The following is an 18,141-nucleotide window of genomic DNA, read 5'->3' on the forward strand; positions in this document are numbered from 1 at the left end:
AAAAAAAGTGTCCCTACTCTATGATCCCATTTATATTAAATAAAGGTAAAATGAATCTACAATGATATGAATCAGATCTGTGGTTGCCCGGGGCTTGGGGGGCAGGGCTGCCGACAAGTTGAGACTAGGGGACATTTTGTGGTAATGGAGTTTTCTCTCTTGACGGTGATGGTAGTGACATGGGCATACATACACTTGTCAGAGCTCACCGAATAGCAGAAGTGGAAGAGATCTCACGGAATGGAAATTAGACCTCAATAAAGTTAATTTTAAAATTCTTGGTGTTTATTTTCCAAATCCTATAGAGGTTACTATGTGGTGACACGAAATGCTTAGGACATATTGAACAAAACGGCTGTGAAATAATCTATAGTATAATCCTACACACATATATGCAGCACGTATACATGGCTGGCTTGGAAAACAGCAGAAGGACTTCCGTCGAAATGTACCTAGTAATGATCTCGTGGGTAATTTTTGTTTTCTTGTTTGGGGTTTTCCCGTATTTCCAAATTTTCCGTAGCACGCGTTTTTCTTTTCATAAACAAATAAGAACAAACATATCTCTTTTCCCTTTTTCCAGCGAGAGCAGGCCGGGGACGTGGGGCTGGGTCCCAGGACGGATGGTGAGGACACCTCCGGAGGGGTCCGGCGAAGGGGAGCTCCCTGGGAGGTGATCGCGGACGATGAGGGTGTGAGGGGTGGGGCCCTCCCGTGTCCCCAGTCCTTTGGCCGGGGTTTCGGTGCTGGGTTATTCACCGGCATCACTGATGGAGGAAGGAACGTTATCCTTGGCCCGGAAGCCAGACCCTCCCATTTGGAGTGCGGGGACCCGCGGCTCCTCTCCCGAATGCACCGGTCTCCTGTGCTGCCCCGAGCACGGGCGGGGGTGGGGGTTCTGGTCTCTCTGCCGCCCAGGCCGCTTGCTTTCCCCGCTGGAGGAAGTTGTCCTCGGTGAGAGTTGCGGGGACCGGGGTGGGGGTGGAGGGGGCAGACCCCGCAGCGGATCTCCTGCCCTCCGTGGCCCTGGGAGGCCAGGGCCGTTATTCACCGCCACCACTCTCTCCAACTTTGGGGAAACTGAGGCAGAAGTGATTCACTGAAGTCACCCAGGCGGCGGAGCTCAGACTTGACCCCACGCCTGGATTCTCACACGATTCAAGCTTCATCTCCCGGGAGCTTCTGGGCGCCAACTGGCTCATCAATGCGGGGTGGGTTTGGGGGTCCGGGGCTGAGTTTTCTCCCACGCGCGTTGTCTGCTCCGGGTTCTTGTGCGACTTCTAACGTACGCACATTCGGTGGACCTGGCAGCTGAGCTTCGCAGCGGAACGTGAACTTCTCCGAGAACAGGGTCCTGCCTGCTCTTGGAGCCGCTGGGGCCCCGGCATCGCCCGCAACCTAAGGCCGCTTCCCTCCAGCCAGCTGGCCTCCCAAAGGTTCCAAGGAGGAGGCCCGACCGACTCGGTTTCTCTTCCCTTCCTCACTGAGCAGATTCTGTAACAGACCGTAGAAATGGAAAAATAAAAGCCTGAAACTGTTAAAAACAAAAACAAAAAGTGAGTGTGTGTGTGTGTGTGTGTGTTTAAACCAAGTCACAAATGGGAAAGAAGAGACAACAGCAAGTTAAGGACACTTGGTGACGCAGCGTTTCCCGCTCAGGTCACGATCCCGTGGTTCATGGGTTCAAGCCCCGTGTCGGGATCTGTGCTGACAGCACGGAACCTGCTTGGGATGCTCTCTCTCCCTCTCTCCGCCCTCTCCCCACTTGTGCACGCGCACACGCACGTGCTCTCTCGATCTTTCTCAAGATACATAGATTTTTATTTATTTTTATTTTTTATTTTTTTTTTCAAGATACATAGATTTTTATTTTTTTTTATTTTTTATTTTTTTTTCAAGATACATAGATTTTTAAATAAGTAAATAAAATTCAGTTGATGAGGTAAAAGAAAAAAAAGTTTAACAAATGTCATGTATTTATATGTCTATTTATAGAACTATAAAGAAATAAAACGTAAAGAGAGTGGCCAAAGTCTTTGGAGTCGAGGGACCAGGATGGAAATTTTCTCCCTTTCCATCTTCCTTCCTTCCTTGTATGTTCCTTTTTTTTTTTTTTAATGTTTATTTATTTTTGAAGGAGAGAGAGACAGAGTGTGAGCAGGGGAGGGGCAGAGAGAGTGGGAGACACAGAATCCAAAGCAGGCTCTGGGCTCTGAGCTTGAACCCATGAGCCACAAGATCATGACCTGAGCCGAAGTCAGACACTTAACTGACTGAGCCACCCAGGTGCCCCCCCCCTTTTTTTTAAGTTTATTTATTTGTTTTGAGAGACATAGAGATAGCACAAGCAGGGGAGGGGCAGAAAGAGAGAGAGAGAGAGAGAGAGAGAGAGAGGGAATCCCAAGCAGGCTCCTTGCTGCCAGCCCAGAGCCCAGCTCGGGGCTCCAACTCATGAACCCATGAGATCATGAACTGAGAGGAAACCAAGAGTCAGACACTTAACCGACGGAGCCACCCAGCCCCCACCCCCGCCTCCACTTATGTTCTTTAAACTTTCTATAACACTTGTATTTTTTTAAGTATTCTCTACACCCAAAGTGGGGCTCGAACTTACAACCCCGAGATCAGGAGTCGCATGCCCTACCAACCAAGCCAACTGTAGGCGCCCCTACAGTTGTATGACTTTTAAAATAAGATGACATAAACTTATACGAAAAGTAGGTAAAATACTTCATATTAAAATACATTATATATAAAATACATTATGTTAAAAGCAGTCAGACTGTGCGTGAGCCTTCCCGTCAAACGGTAACCATGACAATCAAGGGTACTTTGGACTGAGTACCTGCTATGTGCCGGGTCCTCTGCGAACGTCTGCCATCACCCTGTCTCCTCAGGATGCCCTGCAGGAGGGACCGGTCGCCCCCAGCCCAGGGAGCTGAGCCCCTGAGACGGCAAATGCGGCAGAGCTGAGGGCTGAACGTGGACGTCTCCGACTCTCTTGGAACTATACTCCTTCCATAACAGCTTCCTGCGTCTTCAGGGGGCACGTTTTTCCTAAATACAATGGTCGTGGATGAAAACATTTTTATCTCGTTTACATAGAATCCGGGATTATTTCTGTAAACGGAATTTAGTAAAAGAAATATAAAAGACATAGTTTTTTTGGTTTTGTTTTTGGATTTTCTGTTTGTTGGTTTACTTTATGACACCGTTAACCAATGTCCAAACTAAGGACCAATGTCCAAACTAAGCTACATAACTTTCTGGGCCCAGGACCTCTTGTTCGCAAAGGATTAAGGCTTTTTTTTTTTTTTTTTTTTTTTTTTTAGAAATTATTATCTTTTAACGTTTTATTTATTTTTGAGACAGAGAGAGACAGAGCATGAGCAGGGGAGGAGCAGAGAGAGAGGGAGACACAGAATCCGAAACAGGCTCCAGGCTCCGAGCTGTCAGCACAGAGCCCGACGCGGGACTCGAACTCACAAACCGAGAGATCATGACCTGAGCCGAAGTGAGACGCTTAACCGACTGAGCCACGCAGGCGCCCTAAGGATTGAGAAGTTTACGAGGAGGTCCACAGATCATCGATGATGCAGCACCTGCACAGGCCACGTGCCCATCGAGCCTCCCCCGACAAGGTCTTGATAGGATTTTGGTGGAGCCACGGTGACATCCGCTTTGGGGACAAACGGAGCACCAGTGACCGCGCATCAGAGAACAAACGGTTTCAAGCTTCGGGAAGAGGCGCGGTTCCCGAGACATTTTCCAGTCCCGAAAAGCCAAAGTGGCTGCAGCTGAGGAGGGGAGTCGCCAGGGAGGACGCCACGGGACAGAGCAGGTAGGTCTCCTTCCCCGCGCAAGGGTGGGGCCTCTGCACAAGGAGCTTTCACAGAAAGCGAGGGATCCCTACAGCATGTTCCTGTGAAATGTCACACCCTGACACGGAGTCTTGATAAAACTTCAATCGTGTCGCCGGAGTGTGTGTGGCTGACCAGCCGAGGTCTAGGGGAGAAGTGAGAGAAAGCCAAGGCTCACACTCGCTCCGGTGAAAACACAGTAAGAGGGGCGCCTGGGGGGGCTCAGGCGGTTAAGCCTCCAACTTCCGCTCAGGTCATGATCTCGCGGTTCGTGGGTTCGAGCCCCGCGCGGACAGCCTGCTTCGGATCCTGTGTCTCCCTCTCCCTCCGCCCCTCCCCTGCTGGTGCTCTCCCTCTCTCTTTCCCTCTCTCTCAAAAATAAATACGCATTAGGGGCGCTTGGGTGGCGCAGTCGGTTAAGCGTCCGACTTCAGCCAGGTCACGATCTCGCGGTCCGTGAGTTCGAGACCCGCATCGGGCTCTGGGCTGACGGCTCAGAGCCTGGAGCCTGTTTCCGATTCTGTGTCTCCCTCTCTCTCTGCCCCTCCCCCGTTCATGCTCTATCTCTCTCTGTCCCAAAAATAAATAAACGTTGAAAAAAATAAAAAAATAAATAAATAAATAAATACGCATTAAAAAAAACCCTTAAAAACACAGCGAGAAACTCCATTCCACCTGCCGTGGCGAAGGATCTTAGGCTTCGTTGGCAGGTGGATTTCCCTCCACCGCGCGCCCCCAGATGAGGCCCGTGGGCCCTGGGAACACACTGGAAGCCTATGTGCGTAAGTTGAGGAGGATTCCGTGGCTCAGAAGACGGGCTCCGCACGGCACTCCAGCCAGCCCCAAGCGCAACCCCCTTGCTCATTTTCTCTTTAAAAAACAAACACACAACCCACCCCGCTTCTCCCGGCGTTTCGGGCACTCTGGAGTAGCAGGCCTGGGATAGAGTAGTCTCTCCGTAAACAGTCTTCCAAGGAAAGATGGACAGACACACGGATAAACAGGGCAGCGCAGGGGCATCCCAGGGCTGATTGGTAGGTGGCTACTCTGTGCCCCCCAGCTCCTGCTCCGGTGCTCACAGGACCCCTGAAGGGATGGGGCTCGGGTGGTGCACAGGTTCCCAGACCTGGGGCCGCTCAGCTGCCTCCCCCAGCCCGGATGTGTCCCCAGGATGCTGCCCCGGGAAGGTTCCAAGCCAGGCGGAGCCAAGAGGGCAGAAAATGAAGAACAGCCCAGGGCTGCCAGGTGTGGTCAAGGCCTGGCACACGAAACGTGTGCCCGAAGGGCAGGAACGGGGTCCTGCGTTCACTGCGGATGCCGGCTGGGCCTCTCCGCGGTCCCCTCCCGGACACCGGGGCTCACCAGCTGTCCTTCCACTCTGAGGACAGAAACATAGGGTAGCTGGCCGCAGCGGCTGACTCCAGCCCTTTGCTGGGGGGACAAGACAGACAGAGACCCAGGGGCTGCTGCTGCCCCGGGGACTCGGTGTTAGTGTCACCACCTTTCAGGAAGCATATGTTCTGCTCTCTTCGCCACCCCCTCCGCCCCCCAATTTGCCCAAGACACTTGGGAGTGGGTTATAAAACACACAGGTGCCCCAGGAGGGTGCCCAGCAAGGCTGAAGGAGACCCTCCAGAGGCGGAGGGGTGGTTGTTTACCAATTAAGAAAGAAACAACCCCAAAAAGCTCTGGGCGGAATTTCAAATTGTCGGATTTCTAAGTAGCCAGCACCCCCCCTCCCCCCCAGCGTATTTCTTTCTTTCCTCCCCTCTCCCGGCCTGCTTTCCCTCTTTGTTGCCAAGCTCAGACGTCGCTGCTGAAACCCAGCCCAGCGCCCGCGAAGCCCGGAAACTTCCAGCTCCGCGACCGGGCGGAAAGTTGGGGTCGCAAGGCCAGGGTGACAGCGGCGCCCCAAGGGCCGGGCGCGGCGGGGACCCGGGGCGCCGCCCGTCGCGGCCTCGCTCCGCCCGGCCGCGCCGGGACCTCGGACAGTCCAGGGGCCGGACGTGAACTCGACCGCGCGGGGCTCCCCGGGACGACCCGGTAAGCGCGCCCGCTCCCCCGCCCTCGCCCCACCCCGTGCGCCGCGGCCGGCCGGGGTCCGAGCGCGCGGCCCGGGCTTCGGGGCTTCGGGGCTTCGGGACTTCGGGGCTTCGGGGCTTCGGGGCTTCGGGGCTTTCGGGGTGGGCGGCCCGGGGTGCAGGGGCCGGGTCTCGGGCCGGGAGGGGGCGCCGCGGCCGCCATGAGAGCGCACCTCCGAGCCCCGGCCCTCCAGCGCCCCGCGAAGTCTGCCCTCCGCGGCCTCCTCCCGAACAAAGCCTCGGAAGTTCGGGAGGGAATCTTCCCGACACGTTCCCTCCCAGGGGCTGCTGCGTCTGGGCGGCGGCCATCCAGGCTCTTAAAGGGGAAACAAGACCACTCGGGCTCTCTCCTCTGTTTCTTGCACGCCCCCCCACCACTTTGGCTGAGGGAAGCAGGGGGGGCGCGGGGGGGTGCCACTGCACCTCTAAGGTGGTCACTCTCTCTGGCGGGGGCCTGCCCGGGGGGCTCCACGCTCGGATTAGGGCCTGCCAAGAAGAGGGACCCCCCAACAGTTCAGGGAGAACCTGGCCCATCCGGGCCGCAGCAGGAGCGGTCCTGGGGGGACACTGCTCCCGACCCACCCCACTTCCCCCGGCAGCTTCCCTGCGACCATGCCGGGGGGCCCTCCTGAGCAGGACGCACCCGGCCACAACGTCCCTGTCTGCTCTGCCTGGGGTGACTGTGCCAGGGCAGCCGGAATGCCAAGCCACCATGACACAACATGGCAGCCGTGGTCGGGGCCTGTGGAGGAGAGGGAGCCCCGGGCCTGTGGGACCTTGTCCGCGGGGAGCAAGGGTGGGGACACAGGTGCCTCCTTCACCCGCTTTCCTTTGCCCACAGACCCAGGCCCAGCAGCCACTCCAGCCCATTTCTCGACACCTTTCCCCCTTTGCCTGAGACAGGCCTGTGAGTGTCCTGATCCCTGGGGGGGGGGGGCCACCTACGGGATAGGGAAGCCCCCCCCCCCCCCCGCACCGGGTTGCTGGCAGAACCTCGAAAGCTCCAGAGTTCTGCTTTGGGTCTGGGCCTGGATCTCTAAGATGCACTGAATGCCCCCCGACCGGAGCGGGGACTGCCTGCATGGCCTTGCTCTAGACAGTGGCCAGGCTCCTGACCTTCTGGAGATCTCCATTCCCAGGGCTCCCGGAGCCCACAGTCCTCAGTGAGAGGCCCGCAGGGCAGTGGCTAGAGCACCCTTGGGGGAGCGAGGCCTGGGCCAGCTGGGGATTGGGCAGGTCACCACCCTCAGTGCCCCGGACATTCCAGCGGGGGCCTCCAAAGGGCAGCCTGCAGGGTTCAGGCAGGCCAGGTGGGGCCCAGTGGAGATTTTTCAGGGACCAAGGAACAGAGAACAGATCCCAGGCCTGCCAGTGGCTGCCAAGAGGGTAAAGGCCTAGGGTTCCAGAGCTGCAGACTCTTTAGGAGAAGAAAATTCATACTCGTGCATGGACTGTCCAAACTTTGAAAAATATCACAGGACAGAAGAAATATATCCTTGGGTTGAACCCAGCCTGTGGACCCCCACTGTGCAACCCCTGGGACACATGAGGTGGTTAGTGGTAAAAGGAGGCAGAATGCCTAGTGACCCTAGTCCCAGCTCAAGCTCTGACCAGGAAGCCCCATAGATCTGGGGAGCAGGGAGGGGAGGTGGTCCGCACCCCACTTGCCCCACGTCTCAGGGAAGTCGTGGCCTCCGCATACTGAGTGCTCCAGACAACTGAGGCTGACGTTACCCCCTTGGGCCCACGTTTGCTTAACTGAACTGATTTGAAGTTAAAAATCTCGCTTTGAATCAGGTAACAGGACTGCCCCGCCCCCACGTCCTCGGAGGAGCCTCCGTGCCCTCTCAGCCTGTGCCCACAGAGCTGGCTGTGTAGGACGCAGAAAGCGAATCTGAACTTGAACTTTCTTCCTGTCCCAAGCAGTACAGTCAACCTCCAGGTACGAAAACCTGGGCCTGTTGCTGCACAGAGGGCGGGCTGCAGAGAGGCGGGGCTGTGCCTCCAGCCCGGGGGCCCTGGGAGACTGACCTCGTCTCCCGGCATCCTCAACTTCCTCGCTCATAAAATGGGCTCAGTACTGGCTCTGACTCAGTGGGATCGTGGGGAGGATGGCGATACCCGCGTGCACACTTAGCGTGGTACCAGCACACAGTAGGCACTCAGGATGCGTTCACTGCTCTATCGGACCGCAGTCCGGGTGGACCCTGCCGCTGGCTCCCCTCACAAACCACCTGCTTCTGGGGCCGCTCAGGACTCTGTCTCGCCATTTCATGTCAACCCTCAATTGCTTGCCTCTCCCCGCTTCCTTTGTTTCTTTTCTTATCCTCAAAGAAAGCATCGCTGAGCCTCTCCCCTGTGTCGACAGCCCTGTGCTGAGCACTGGGGATCGAGAGGTGAGTCTGATACACACGGTACCTTGAGAAGCTGCTGGAGGCTCTGTGCAGCTATGACACCGGGGTGAGGTTCTCTGGGCTAATTTCCCATCCAGAGAGGGTGTTTCCTGCACAGTGCTCCTGCTGGCAGCCCTGCAGTCTTTGTTGAATGCCTCCAGAGACGAGCAGCTCACCACTTCTCCGGTGGTGTGTCTGCGGCAGCCTTGTTGGTATCCCCGAAACTTGATTGTTCGGACCGGGTGTAGACAGGACTACAGCAGTGGCTCTGGGTCTGAGGCGCCTGGTTTTACAGGGGGGAGGGGGATACACACACCTGGTAAGAGGGTCCTAAAAAGTGGGTGAGGTGCTCGTCTTAGAAGGGACGGATGCGTGTTGTTACAAAACAGAGCCCCGTTTCCCGCTTTTGCCGGTAGCCTCCGTAGCAAGGAGAAGAAGACGACAGGGCTCTCTGAGCGGGACATTAACCAAACATGGTACAAAAAGCTCGTCGCTGCACTAAGGAAGCCGGGGAGCCAAGTGGAGGCGTCCAGAGGCCTCGGGTTGCCCACCGGGACTCCGGCTGCACAATCTGCAGAGCTCAGTACGAAGGGAACGCGTGCGGCCCTTGTTCAGAATGATCGAGAATTTCAAGATGGTGCCAGCAGGGCGTTAAACGAAGGGTGGGCCCTTCTGAGCACAGGGCCTTCCCTTTGTGACAGGTCACCAACTCGTGAGGCCGGCAGCGCTCCTTGAACGCGCTCCTGCCGCGAGCGGAGGCCGGAGAGGACCCCCAGGCGGTCCCTCCAAGGAGCGTGACTCCTCTCCTGCATTGCCTCTTCCTTCCATCACTGATGTTACATGCTAATTTTAGAGCATTTTGAATCCGCACCAAAGAAGAAAAATATTTTCAATCACCTGGAAAACCCCGCTCTCGGAAATAGCCAGTGGGAGCGCCTTCGGCAGCTTCCAACTTCCACAATTTGAAACAAAATTAGCATTTTAGCTTCTTCTGGTAATATGTATCATTTTATCTCCTGCTTGTTTCACTAAATATTTTATCACCGCCCCATTCCCAAGTCAGAAGATCTCATTCTTGCACCGGTTGATTGTTAATGACTAATATTCCGTTGGATACATCTTTTTTAACAACCCTTGTTATTGGATGCCGGCTATCTACCGTTCTCTCTGGTATAAACAGCACTTTGAGGAATGCCTGTGTGCACATTTCTGCCGATTTCCTAGGAGAGCAAAGGCTCTTAGGTCCCAGAAGTCTCTTGGGTGGGGGGGGGGGGGGGTCTCTGAAGTGCCTCCTTGGCCACGGTCTCCGGATGAGGACCCTGGGCCCAGGGAGCAGAGGCCCCGGCCCCAGAACTTCCTGCCTGGCCTATCGTGAGGACAGATTAATGATAATGAGGCGGAAGATGGCCCCTTATCCCACCGAACTGTGGACCAGGTTTCGGGGTCTGGGCTGCCTCGGTCACTAAGCCCGCCAGGCTGGGGATGCAATAAAATAAGGCTTAGCGGGGTGCCCTCTCTTGGGCAACACTCGAACATGGTGGCGTGGAAAAGCAGGAAGAAGGGGAGGAGGAGGGACGTGGGGAGGAAAAGCAGAAGCCGGGAGGTGAGGTGAGAGCCCCCTTAGGAGAGGAGGGCTCTGCGGGGCATCTGGTCACTTGGCCGAAGACTCCAGAGGGCAAGACGAGGTCTGCCAACCGCAGCCCAGCATGGCCCGCCACCGATGAGCAGCGGACGTTGTGTGGAGTGGAAACGGAGGCGGGCTGCACCCCCAGCCTCGTTCAGAGGCGTCTGGACATGTGGGGGAGGAAGGGAGGTGGTGTATGAGTTTCCTATTGCTGCCGTAACAAAGGTCACTGATTTAGTGGCTCCACCAAGGCAAGCTCATTATTGTGCAGCTGTGGAGGCTGGGAGTCTGCAATGACTCACGGGGCTAAAACCAAGGTGCTGGCAGGCCCGGTTCCTTCTGGAGCCTACCCCCCCCCGGGGAGAAACCTCGCCTCGGCCTTTTCTAGCCTCTAGAGGTGCCCACATTCCTTGGCTTCTGGCCTTTCCTCCATCTCCAGGGAGAGACTGCACCCCTCCTTCTCTGATCACCGCCGGGCCAGGGGCTCCAAGTTCAAGGGTTTGTGTCATTACATCGGACCCAACTCGATAATCCAGGATCCAGGCCCTTAACTCGTCCACCCGCCCAGTGGATTTGGACTCTTCTGGGTTTGCTCCTCGGCTGAGTAAGTTCCTGCCAGAGGCCCTGTTATTGGCTCCCCCCTTGGCCTACCTCCAGGACAGAGGTTCTGGGAGCTCAGGCAGGTTCTCTGCTCAGCCAGGAGCTGCTTTGCCTCACCTAAACCCCACAGGGCAGGCATCGTGGGCGCTATTATCCCCATTTCACGGGTGGGCAAACTGAGACCCGGTGAGGCTGGATGATTTGCTTAAGGCCACACAGCTGGCGGGGAACAGAGCTGACCCTCAGTCACGGCGGACCCTAAGCCCAGGGCCCCACGGGGCCTGCCACCTGCCCCTAGGAATACAGCCTTCCCTGGCCCTCCCTTAACCACAGCCCTTGATTCTTTCCAGAAGGGCGGCAGGCCTTCCTGCCCCTTTTCCAGAACAGGCCGGCTGTTCTCAGGGACAGAAAGGCCACAGGGCGGCCCTTGGCAGGGGGCTCGTGTGAGCGCGAAGGGATGGGGGAGCCTCACCAGGCGGCTTGCGTGTTGGTAGGCAGAAGACACGCTTGTCCCGGCCTGGAGGGCAGCCGCCCTGCCAGGTCCTGCTCCCCGCTGAGGGCCTTTGGGACGTCTCTTAACACAGAACCAGCACAGCACGTTGACCTGACCAATGCAGAGTTGCTCTGAATAAGGAAGTGAGGAAGAGAACGTTCCCGGCTCAGCATCTGAAGCTGGGCTGGCCCTCCATACACAAAGGCCGGCAAGGGCGTGCACCCCACGGCTGGGACTGTGCAGAGGGCACGGCCCGCCTTCCCTCCAAGCCACCCCCTGCAGCCGATCCCCCCACCCCCGGGGGCCTGAGCCCGGCACGGGAGGAGTTAAGCGGCTGCCGCGGGCACCTTGGCACACGGAGCTGCCCAGAATGTCCGGCTCCCCACCCCCACTGCTTTTCTTCCCTTTTTTTTGCCTTTTTCCTTCTTAATTAATCATAGGCTGCTGCCCAATTTAAATATGGAAATGCCCAGGCCTGGCGATGCAATTATTCCCCAGGCCAGGCGGGCTGTCCGGCCCTGGGCTGCGGGGAGCATCGTGGCATCGCCTCCTTTCTGGTGTGTGTGAAATTATGTGCACAAAAGGCGTCTCCTTATCTGAGTGTGTGAACTAACTAAATAAATAAGGGCTTTTGTTTGTTTCCCGGCTCCTGCACATGACTGTTTTGACTAAAGCGCCCGTGTTGTCTGTGCCTTTATGGGGCTCCGGAGAGGGGCCGGGGGCGGGGGGCGGCCGCCGGGCATCTGGGCCTCTCCCTCCCCGGGCACCGCCGCGGCCCGCACCCCTCCCCGCACACACCCTCGCCGGAAAGTTCCCCTGCCCGGGCCGGGCTCCCAGGAGGCTGGCACGGTGCCAGGCTCGCCGCCGAGCGCGGGCAGCGGGGTGGGGCGAGCGGAGGCGGCGCCGAGGACGTGGCCGGGCGCCCCGGGCGCGAGCCGGACCGAGGCCCGGAAGGTGAGGGCACCCCCCCCCCTCCGCCCCCGACACACACACTCCCAACCCCCCGGGCGGGCGCAGGGTGGGCACGGGGCGGCGGTGGGGGTGGGGATGGGGGGGGGGGCGCCGATCGGGCCCGGAGCTGGAGAGCGGTTGGTGGGGGAGGGGAGGGCACAGAGCCGGGCAGTGCCAGGCGGCCGCCCGCCCTCCCTCCGGGCCGGGGCTCCGCGGGGAGGCCGCGCGTGCACGGGGGGCCAGGCGGGCGGTGGTGGTGGCCGGAGGAAGGCCGGCGGGGCGAGGCGGGGCCCGGGGCTGTCAAGGAGAAAAACATCCCAAGGCCTGCAATTTGCTGCCCTCAGCTTTTTTTTTTTTTTTTTTTTTTTTTTCCTCCTGCTTGGGAGGGGAGGAAAAAAAAAAAAAAAAAAAAACAGTGCTTCCTCTGGAGGCGGATGCAAAAAGGATGCAGAATTTTAACCATCTCCTGCACCCGGTCCTTCCTCAGCAGGGTGTCCAGGCCCAGGCCGGGCACCGTGGCGTGGACCGAGGGCGGGTGGTGAGGGCGCCAGTTGCCTTTCTCTGCCAGACGCTGGAAAGCCGGCATCCTCTCCAGCCCGCATCCCCGTCCAGGAGCTGGGCCCAGGGCAGGGGGTGTGAGGACTGGAGGTCATGGGGCAGGTGGTGGGCCCCCGGCGGGAACAGCCGCCTCTGGTGCCACCGTCCCCTGCCCTTGGTGGCTTGGTGGGCTTTTCTCTGGGTGTCGCCTGGCATGCCTCGGCACAGCGCTGGGGGGGTCGTGTCTTGGTTCTCCCTGACTTGGGGCCTTCGGCCGTTCTGGGATCCCCCGGCCTTCCTCGTGACCAATTTCTGTGCTTAAAAAATAATTTGGTAAGTTTTCCGGCGTCTGGCGGGGGCTGCACCCACCGTACGTTCAGGGCCGGACGTAAGGAATGAATTCTACGGTGCGGAAGGTGATCTGGTCACCGGAGGGACAGCAGGGCAAGCCCCGGGTGCGGAAGGAGAGGCCCGTGCCCCTCGCGGTGCTGTGTGGGGAGCGGTCCCGGGAGCTTGGTGGGATGGTCCAGGGAGGCACAGGGCCTAGGGCCCGTGAATATGTTTTAACTTTAATGTCCCTTAAAATCCGGAGGAAAAAAGGACTTCAATCATAATGAATAATATAATGATGAATTCAGTCATCTTTATATACCAGTGCAGTCATAACATATAATTTTAATATGTATGGAGCAAGGGGCCGTGAGGCAGAAGCATTTGGGTCCCTGAAAGTCACGATGGGGCCCTAGGCTGGTCAGCCTGTCCCAGGACAAAGGGTCAGGTGTCTGGCTCCTGGGAGGCCTTTGGGGGCCATCTGGGTGCCCTGTGAATCTGGCTTCTCCGAAAGCCAGCCGGGACAGGTTGGCACAGCCAGCTGTGCAGAGGAGCCAGGGCCCTCGTGTGTGTGCGTGCGTGTGTGTGTTCCTATGCACACGTATGTGTTTTACAAAGGATTCCCACGCACGTCAGTGTGAAAGACCCGGTTCTGGAGACAGGTGAACCCAAGGCTGAGGTCAGACGTGGCTGTGAGAGCCTGGTGTTCCTGGCCGTGGGGTGAGGGGTTGTGACTCGGCCAGGAGCTATGGTGGCATCCCCCCCGGCCATTGTCTCCCTGGGAGAGAGGGGATTTGGAAGCCCACTCCCAGCCCAGCCCAGCTCTGTGCAGTAGACACCGAACACGAGCTGCAGACCGGGCCACATGCGTAATTTCACGTGGCTGAACACCCACCTTTTTTAAAAAGGAAAAGCAAACAGATGACATTCCCTTTAATAATACAACTTATTTTATCTAGTATATATTCGAAGGAGTATATTTCAGTGTGCAATTAATACGAAATTATTAATGAGTTTTTGCTTTTTTTTTTTTTTCTATGAAGTCTTTGAAATCCAGAGTGTATGATGCACATACATCTCCATTCACACGGACTCCCTGACTTTCAGAGGCTTAGTGGTCACATGTGGCACGTGGTGAGGGACTACCGTATCGGGCAGTGCGGGTGTCGTAGGTCCCCAGGCCCACCACCACCCACCTCCGCACCCCAGAGTGGGGGAGACTGGGTTTTCTGCTTCTATTTTTTTTTTTTGCTGGTGGCCCTTCTTGGCCAGGGTCAAAGACGCTCGTGATGTCTAGTCAGGCCCCCAGCATCCCCGAGAGCTGCAAGCTTCCAGGGTGAGGGGAGGACTGCTGGGAAGGGTTTCTTCGGCCATGCTCCCAGACGCCAGGGGGACGGTACAAAGGGCTGGCTTCAGGGTACAATAGTGGGGCGGTTAGTCACAGTGCCGGGCAGCGGGCAGGCACACAGAGCTCCCTGTGTCTGTGCCTGGCCGGGCTGGGCCCTGCAGCCCGGTTTCCCCTCTCTGCCTTTTGTTTGCACCCCTCCCTACTCCCCGATTAACCCCCTGCTCCCCGTTGCCTACCTGGCTGCTTGGCTGGGGCATCCTTACTAAGCTCTGGTTTCCATCGGCCACCCTGGCCAGGGGCAGGCTCCTTCTGGAAGGGGAGCTCAGGCCCTGCACGGTTTCATTGGCATCTCTTGGGAGAGGGGCATCGGAAGAGCTCCAGCGCTGTGGTTCTGCCGTGTTTGTGTGGTTTTTGCGTGAGTTAGAGCAGTTTTTGCGTGAGTTAGATAGCCGTGCGTGCTGGCTCCCTACTTCAAGATCCCGTCAGCGTTTGAGAGGGTGCCTTGTGCGAGGGGCCGTGCATTGCCGGAAACAATGAAAAGCCAAAACTGTGAAGAATTAAGGAGTGGCCCCGAAGCGTGTGCCCGCACAGCACATTTCAAGGCGAACAGACTGATATAAATATTTTAATCCTGTGCAGAGATGATGGATAAGATAAAATAAATTAGTCATGTCCCAGCCCTGTCTGGGGACACTTGGAAAGCGGGACTTTGGCTAGCATTTGGTCCTTAGCACTGACAACTAAAATCTCCCTGCTAGCTTGCGATCCTGGCGACCCCGGGATGGAATTAGCTGTTTGTTGTGATTTGACAGTTAAATTATTAACATGTGGGGAAGGTAACTGCCCTGCAAAAGGTATAAAATGCAGTTAGCAGTCTCTCTCTCTCTCTCTGTGTCTCTTTTTAATTAAAAATTATCTGTGCAGAAATTCTGCACCCTGGGTTTTCTTTGCTAAAGTAAAGTGGTATGTGTTTTCATTTTAGAAGGCAGGGATGGTTTGCTGTGCCCTGGGTGAGGAGAAGGAAAAGAAAGGGTCTTTTGAAAATGTGCCCATCTACTCCCCGCTTAAAAATTCCAAGCGCCAGACGGTTTCCTTGGAGGAAAGAAGTGTCTCCGATGCATTTATCTTACCTGTTGATTACATGGCATAATGACTTTTCACAAGAATTTAATCCCTGTCCGAAACCGAAGGCGCCTGTGGAATGTGAACGGCCTAGGTGTGCTTGGCCCACAAGAGGTTGACATCTCGGTGTTAACAATCACCGCGTGCCAATCCCGGGCCCAGTCCGCTGTCCGGACGGCACGGGGTCCACGTGCCGTAGCCCGTCCCACGACTGCCTTTCGAAGTGATGCAAGACATATGTTCGGCTCACATCATTTTGTTCTGTTTTATTTTAAACCCCTTCAGATGATTTTAGCACAAAGAGTGGTATATCTTCCTTGCATTCGGAGAGCCATTGGATTTTCAAGCTGGAGTACGATTTTTTTTTTTTTTTTAATTTTCTCAAAAATCCAAATTTAGCACTTGCCTTTTAGAGTAGAAAACGGCATGCTGGTTCGTCTTTTAACTCACCGCGAAAGAGAGATACTTCAGATCAAATCCGTTTGATTTGTTCATTCGTTCCCACCCATTGTTGTCAAGGGGCTGAAAGTGGCTCACTTTTACAAAATAACATAAGGAAAAAGGCGTGTTCCCACCCAGCCTCATGAGTGCTTGTGGGGTGGACTCCAGCCCCAGAGGAGTCACGGACGCGTCTGGGAGTCGAGATCCTTCCCCAGGGGCGTGTGGCCCTGGGCTCCCACTCGTCCTTGCGCAAAAGACAGTCCTCGCCTGGATGAGCACCGCACACCTGGGCCGGCCACTTCTCGGCGCTCCCCGCATCTCTCAAGTGATAAACAGACCCTCGGCAAATACCATTCTTTTAAAACAAACCCGACAAAATCTTCCCTAATTGCAGTTCTGCCCTGGACCACCTCCAGAAATGGAGGAATTAAAAAAAAAAAAAAAAATTGGACTAACGGGAAATACAGTCGATCCCCGGGGAAGACGGCTCGCCTGCAGGAAGGTGCCCAGACCAGGTGTGGAAGCCGCTGTGGACACCTTGGGAGACTCAAAGCCTCAGCTCCAGTCCTGGGGCTCTTCGCTTCTCCCAGATTTAACACGGGAAGCGCGGTGTCCGCCCGCGCCCCGTGTCAAGGGCCGTTGCAGAAATACTCCCACGGCAGAGCCAGTATCCGCACGGCCAAGCTGCTGCCCGGTTTCATTTTGTATTTGCGAGTGTTTTTCCAAAGGGTGAAGTGCTAGAAACACGTGAATGGCCATGATCATCGTAGCAACTTGTCCGGCAACATCCGACTCTTACTGTTTACGTTACACTCGTAAATACTTAGCAGCCATTCACTCCATTCTTCCAATGAAGTCTGTCTACCTGACTTACAATGAGTGTCATCTGATCAGTAACATGATCCTTTCCTGCGGATGAAAGCAATTGACGCTCATCGTAGAAAATTTGGATAGTACAGAAAAACGCGTGTAAGGGAAAACTTGTTCATCCCGGACTCCACCAAAGCCCTGCTCATGCTTCCAGGATTTCCTTCCAGGCTAGGATTAACCCCATGACTTCGGTGCTGGGCCCTCCTGCCCTCTGTATTCTCGTTCTTCAGGGCCAGCTCCTTCCTCGCCCACAAGCCGCCTCCTTCAGGCAGGCCCCGCCAGGCCCTGGTGTTCTGGAGAGGACCTCGGGCTCCATGGCACCCAGCCTTCTTCCCCCCCGTGCTCCGCGAACCATGTCAGGGCAGGCCAGACAAACCGCCACTGCGGCCCCATGGCAGAGCCCCGGCTGACTCAGGGCGTAGGAGGAAAGGGGAGAGTGGCACGAAACACAGCCCCTTGCGAGGCCCGAGCCTTCTCCTCCGGGCAGGACAGGGCAAGGGGGCGGCAGGGCAGCAGGCACCTGGCAGCTTGGTGGAAGGGGTGAAAAGCGGGCCTGAGGTCCGGATTCTTGGCAAAGAGAGCTGCGTGAGCCAAATTACTTCTTAGACACACAAAGTTTCGTCAGAACTGTTGAGATAATGTTTCCAAGGTGTTCAGCTTCACGGTCCTGACTTAAACCCACCGCGAGGCTGGGGGTTCATGCCGAGTGGCTTGGTAGGGCAGAAATAGGCCAGCCTGCAGCGCGAGGGCACAATTGGAATCAGGTACGTGCCTCGGCTGGTCTCCCAGATCCGTCAGGCCTCTGGAGGGGGACAGACTGATTCCCATATTGCTTTCTGGAGCAACTGTGATCTGGAGGGCATTCTAGAATTTCCAACTTCGTTTCTTTTTTTTTTTTTTTTTTTTTAATTTTTTTTTTAATGTTTACTTTTATTTTTGAGAGAGACAGAGACAGAATGCGAGGGGGTTAGGGGCAGAGAGAGAGGGAGACACAGAATCCGAAGCAGGCTCCAGGCTCCGAGCTGTCGGCACAGAGCCCGACGCGGGGCTCGAACTCACGAGCTGTGAGATCATGACCTGAGCCGAAGTCGGACACTCAACCGACTGAGCCACCCAGGCGCCCCTCCAAGTTCATTTCTGATAGGATAGATGGAGTCTAACCCCCCCTTAGAATAATGTAGTTTTTCAACCCCCTAAGATCAGACCATTAGAGATTTATTAGTAACCCACATTGCAGACAGCCTGCCCAGGCAAGGCCATCGGGGGTAGTGTGAGTTACAGCAGAGAAATATTAACAAGAACTAAAACTTGGAATAACAGGGACCCGTGGGGTGAATTATCACGTAACACAATAATGCAATAGTGTGTCCCTGTTAAAATGCTGTTGACAAAGAGTTTGCAGCCGCATGGGGAGGACTTGGGGACGACAATGGATACAACATTTCACAAGCAGTAAATATATATGTAAATTATGTAATTGTACGCACATGT

The 18,141-nt window shown here is 56.1% G+C and overlaps 2 long non-coding RNA genes across 3 annotated transcripts; one reads left to right on the forward strand and one right to left on the reverse strand.

The window, feature by feature from the left end:
- Window positions 1–877: 877 nt before the first annotated feature.
- Window positions 878–7,165, reverse strand: LOC123591599. 2 transcript variants are annotated; one of them, XR_006709423.1, is made up of 3 exons: window positions 7,058–7,165; window positions 2,846–3,057; window positions 878–1,534 (listed from the first exon to the last, which is right to left on the reverse strand). It is a non-coding gene; the product is annotated as an uncharacterized LOC123591599 (long non-coding RNA). The 2 variants fall into 2 exon arrangements; XR_006709422.1 differs by lacking the exon at window positions 7,058–7,165 and adding an exon at window positions 4,757–5,424.
- On the forward strand, window positions 5,794–11,691 carry LOC123591597. The gene is made up of 2 exons (XR_006709420.1): window positions 5,794–5,903; window positions 7,739–11,691. It is a non-coding gene; the product is annotated as an uncharacterized LOC123591597 (long non-coding RNA).
- The last annotated feature ends 6,450 nt before the right edge of the window (window positions 11,692–18,141 follow it).

The sequence above is a fragment of the Leopardus geoffroyi genome, chromosome B4 (assembly GCF_018350155.1).
Source record: "Leopardus geoffroyi isolate Oge1 chromosome B4, O.geoffroyi_Oge1_pat1.0, whole genome shotgun sequence".
NCBI classification, from domain to species: Eukaryota; Metazoa; Chordata; class Mammalia; order Carnivora; family Felidae; genus Leopardus; species Leopardus geoffroyi.